Source organism: Pyxicephalus adspersus, chromosome 7 (genome assembly GCF_032062135.1).
Source record: "Pyxicephalus adspersus chromosome 7, UCB_Pads_2.0, whole genome shotgun sequence".
NCBI classification, from domain to species: Eukaryota; Metazoa; Chordata; class Amphibia; order Anura; family Pyxicephalidae; genus Pyxicephalus; species Pyxicephalus adspersus.
This window is the reverse complement of record NC_092864.1, coordinates 2,467,589-2,473,028: the sequence shown is the minus strand read 5'-3', so window position 1 is coordinate 2,473,028 and position 5,440 is coordinate 2,467,589. Positions and strand designations below refer to the sequence as shown.

General features: G+C 39.9%; 1 protein-coding gene across 1 annotated transcript in view; it reads left to right on the top strand.

The window, feature by feature from the left end:
* LOC140334810 (uncharacterized) overlaps positions 1-575 on the top strand; it is a gene marked incomplete in the record, with an annotated part of 15,660 nt that extends 15,085 nt beyond the window's left edge. Inside the window, 1 exon segment of the mRNA XM_072417058.1 lies at positions 1-575.
* Positions 576-5,440: the final 4,865 nt, after the last annotated feature.

The window sequence follows — 5,440 nt, the reverse complement described above, 5'->3', positions numbered from 1 at the left end:
AAACAGCATTTGGAGACAGCAATTTGGGGATCAATCTCTCCTAAAACACAATTAAGTTCTAAGTGAGCCCCTATAAGTTCCTGAATTGGCAGTTCTGGGGACTCCATCTCACTTATGTATGTAATGTTCCACCCCTCGGCACACCTTGACGTGTCCCAGCTATGATATATTATATAGATATAAAAACGTTTTTTTGTAAGACCAATATTACTTATATTATTATATAATACTTAATTGTTTAGGAATAAGGTTCAAGATATTTTAATATATTTTATTATATATATATATGTGTTTTCATTTTACCCTGTAACTCTAACTTCAAGGGCATATTTAGGAAGCAATAAAGTGTGACATTACCAGCAGGCAAATCATCCAATGTGTATTAAACCATGTACTAATTCACCTGAAAGTAAAATAAATACAAAGTACTAATTCATCAGCATGCATTTATTTTTGTTTTATTTTTTACTCAAAACTGTTTATAATTGCAGAAAAAATATAATTATTTGCAATAACCATGAACTACAACTTCAAAATAATTGCTAAAAATAAAGTTTATTTTTTGAAATGTGAAAGCGGTGTGTTGTTGTTTTTTTTAGTTTTCGGTCAGCCAAATGTTGGGGGAGATCCTGGAAGGAAATCATAAAGATTGTTCTTGATACATGTATCTGTATAATCACACTTGTCTATATTTGTATCATGTACCAGGATCATGGCTGGGAGAGGCTTCCTGTCTTACCAAGTCCTAATTAGTTCAATGATACGCTTGTTGTAAGGACTTGGTCCAGCAACCCGATGCCAGTCCCCCAATCTAACCCCACACACCTATATAAGCCCCCCTCAGCCTCTGATTGCACCATACTGGTACATGATTGCCCCTAGGACTTCTGTGCACATACAATGGTGTCTGGGGAAGGGATGTCCAGAGGGGAAGTCATAAAAAATAAAGAGGGGGCATGGTGCTATCCATGGTGAGTGCGCATCATTGTTATGTAAACGTGCCCGCTGTACTACACCCCTGCCTATGTGTTACTCAAAGGGGAAGAATCTTCTCCCAGAGTGACGTCACGATACCAGAACCCACCTACTCTCCCATAGTAGGTTCCAGCCCACCACCCAGTGCTTGCAGTTACATACAGGAGAATGGTCCAAGGCTCTGGACGGTGCCCCCCCTCCAATATCACCATAGTGGACAACTAAGGTTTGAGAGCCATTGAAACGCACAGAATTTTCTGTGAGTAGTACTGAGGATTACAGCGCCTTTTTCAGAATTATATGGCACTAGATAAGTTGCCCCTGCCCCCAAGGCCAGCTGTTTACCCCAATTAACCAGTTAGCTTCCATAAATAGATCATCAGAGCCAAACAACACACAACAGGAGTGGGGTACAATCGGTGTGATAAGGACGCCTGCCATTCTGCACCATGTGCTGTAATCTTTGGGATTTCTTAAAGAGATAATATTATAGATTAGAAGCACTTATAAATTAATAGGAATATATATAATAAACATACAAAGTGTGTTGTATTAACCTCTTTCTGGCTGCCATTTGTATATAATTTGTCATATTTAACACCTGTGAAATCCTCCGATCTCCAGGAAGCAGCTGCAAACCGCTGAGAGGTAGGTGAAACTGTGTGTGTTTGTGAGGGGGTGGGGAAATAATCAGAAACCTAACCAAAAGGCTCCTTGGACCCTTATGCATCATGGTGCCAAGCCTACTTCATTGGTGGTCATTGGTTTTATCTGATATATAGCTCATCTCTGTTGCTGAAATTTGCTGGTAAAGGTGGCCACAAAATCTGAAATTGTTCTCTTTGTAATAATTCATTACATTCAGAGTCCCAACGTTCGGTCTCAGTTTGGCTGGCTGGAACAAAGTCTAGATGTGTATCAGGGTGGAGTAGGAAGGTCCACCCAGTAACTTCGTTTCCATTCCAGAGTCCGTAGCCCTGCAATAAAGTAATAAAAACAACCCTAAGTTACTACGACTCCTCTATAGTACACTTTATGCTTAAAGAGCCCGTGCATTATACCGGGGGGGAAATATACCTTCGTGGAGGACCCATCCCCACAGTCCTGTACAATATACATCCAGACATGTACATACACATCTGCTGGTGACAAAAAACATGATTTGCTTAAAGTAAAACTAAAGTTAAAAATAAAAGTTGTGAGCAGACAGTTGGGCATCACTGATCAACCACAACCAGATCCTCTCTACATGTACTCCACGTTATATGGGAATTTATGTATTTTTATATTTGTTATGTCATTTAGTGAGAGGTGAGGAGCTGTGTACGTGTCATTAATAGTCATTCCTAAAGTTCCTTCTCAAAACTTGCTTTCCAATGTTCACATTCAATCCCCTGAGTGGAAAATGTGTACATGACCCAATCTGTTGTACACCGGACCTAATAACCTATTAAAGAAGTTGATGATGGTAATATGGTCTCCATACCTTGGATTGGTATATGGCTCTCCTATAAGCTCTCCAAGATCTATTTAGCAATATCTACCAATCTCCACAGAAGTATTCCTCACTAAGTTCCTAAAATCTTTGTGACTTATGGGATCGCAACGGACAATACAAATCTCCCATTGCATTCTACCACCTTCTTCAGCATCATTTTCAAAGTTGTGTTAAACCTTTTTTACTAACCCATCTATCTAAGGGTGGCACATTAAGTATTTCATATATAACACAATTATTTTATAAACAAAAAACACAGGCCTATTTATGTATAATGGGGGTCTATTTCACCCAAACTCCCTGGTGGAGAATCTTGGAGGTCCATGTGTTTCAATATCAGTAATTGATTCTCCACCAGGGAATGTTTCAGTGAATGTTAGCTCTACAAACAGACCCCCATGCGTTGTGTACATTGCAGGTGTACTGCCGTATTGTATTGGGGTGCCATTCAAAGCTACTTGTTACAGTAATGTGTCCTGATGATGTATGGACTACCTCAATGCAGAGATCTAAATGGACCCTAAATGTCAAAGAATCACAGGAAGATAAATACTAAATTTAAAACTTTATTAACGTATTTCTCCATCTGTTACAAGAATTGAGGAAAAGGCTTGGAAAGGTTGGAAGGTGGCATTATGTTTATTATTAGTAATAACATTAATAAAAATAATATTATTAATGGAGGTTCCCATGTATTATTCTATGGTGTGATAATAAAGCTGCCAGGATGGCTGTAGAACAGAGGACGATCCAAACCACCAAATCTGATACCTGGAATAAAAAACACAAATGAGTTGTCGCTCCGGAATAGTGAATATTCTTTCATATAAGTCACATAAGGAGAACATATACTGAGCCAAATAATGCCCTGGAACAAGAATGCAGCTTATAAAGTCAAATGAAGTCAGTACATCTTAATGGCATGCTGGTTCTTTGTCAGTTGACCTGATTTACTAACCCCCCCCAGCGGTCTAATTCAGTCGGGCTGATTTCCATCAAAAAGTAAAAAAGAAAAGAATAGTTAAACATGTAAAATAACTGTACAGTAGCATGTATAATATACATATAACATAATTATATATATTTATTATTTGAGATCCAATAAAAAAATTATTTGAATTTCCCGCCGCTAAGTCCCGGCCACACCGACGCACGTACCATCGTCACCAGGAAACCCCGGAGATCGAATCTGCACTTCCGGGCTGGAGATCAGAGAAGCAGGATATGTCCACAGGACCTGCAGGGACCAGCAGGACGCCGGGAGATGACAATGAAGCAAGGTAAGTGTTTTTTTTTAGGTTAAAACTACCCGAGTGTGACTCGGGATTACCGCTTTTTAAACATGACATCCACCATAATGGCTGTGGGGGGGGGGGGGTAAAGCTCGCCAAGGCTGGAAAGGATACACTTTCATGAGTAAAGCTGGGTGATCAGCAAACCTGAAATGGTTTTCTTCAAAGTCATTAGCTCTTTACCAGCAAATGTTTTAAATCCTGGACCAGATCCATTCAGCTTCACTGATCCATCTGCAAGCCCACCGGCCCGAGAACTTCAGTGCCCCTTAAAAGTAGCCTAAATTACTATAAACCTTTGGGAAATTCTACACATCAGATGGTTCTCCTTCCTGCCACACACAACTTACAGATGCCCTCCAAGGACCCCAACTGCTACCCTAAATGAACCCCATAAACTCCCTATTTTTCGGGGGATAGGAGGGAAACTTGCTCCCCTTTCTTCCTAAAATTGCCCCTACTTTCTCCTTCCTCCCCCTTTTAGCCCCTAACCTCTTTACCTCTTTTCCAAACTTCTAACCTCTCCGTGACCTCCTAGCGTCACGCTATCCTAACCTTCTCTAATAACCCTCCTGTTTCCCCTAGCCCCCTGGTCTTGTTCACCCTGCACCCACCTCCCTCATTCGGCAGCTCCAGACTGTTAAAATAAATAAATAAAATAAATTGCTTGAAAAAGGATAATTCACTTTGCTTTATGAATGGCCCGTATTCCTTTAGTGAATCAACCCCTATAGGTGAGGAATTTACTTACCCATCAAAACTGAAACCTATGTGGGAGGCATAAACTAGCTAAAAGCCAAAATACAGAGGCGCAACCTGAAAACAGGAAAGGATACAGGAAATGATTAAAATTATCCTAAATCAATCAAAATGTCATCTTTTTTATTTTTAACAAATAGAAAAAGGCTGATGAGTTCTTGTGCAGCAACATAAGTTATGCCGAAGAGATGTATCATGACTGAGGAATGCACATGCTTTATTATCTGACAAATTATTATTATTATTAACACGATGAAAGATCGGCCTGGAGCTCCCGAAGAAAGGTGGGTTAAAGGCAGCCATGACTAGGGGATAGGGGAAGCATTGAATCGGTTGAAATAAAGGGAAGGTTTTGATAGGTCACAGAGAGAGGTTGAGGGATGAGATGAAAATGTAAAAAGTAGGAGGAGAATGGAGGGGTAAAAATAGAGAGGAAGCGGGAGGTGAGAGGAATGTTTAGGAAGGTGAACTTACCTCCCGCCTGCCCTAGTATACATTTGAGGGTTAGATATAGGGTGGCAGTTGGGGTCCTCGGAGGGTATCAGGTGTGGCAGGAGGGCGAACCATCATAGGTCTGAGATTTCCAAAAGATTATAGTTAATCGGGAACACAAGAAATCCCACTTAACACACCGGAGGCCCATTTATATTTATGAGGTGCTTTATGTTGCATATTAATGTTTGGTGTATGAAGGTAGAAAATTATAAAAATAAACTAATGGATTGCAAAACTTTAAAAATCACAACACCCTTCTTCTTCTTCATTTAATACAACACACTACCAACCATTGCCTAGGTTGGGGTGCAATTCACAACCACGTGTTGCGGTAATGTATTTTGTAATACCGCAATGAAGAAAGCTTCAAACATCAAAAACTAATTTATTTTTGTAAATAAAGATGAAAACTTGAGAACTC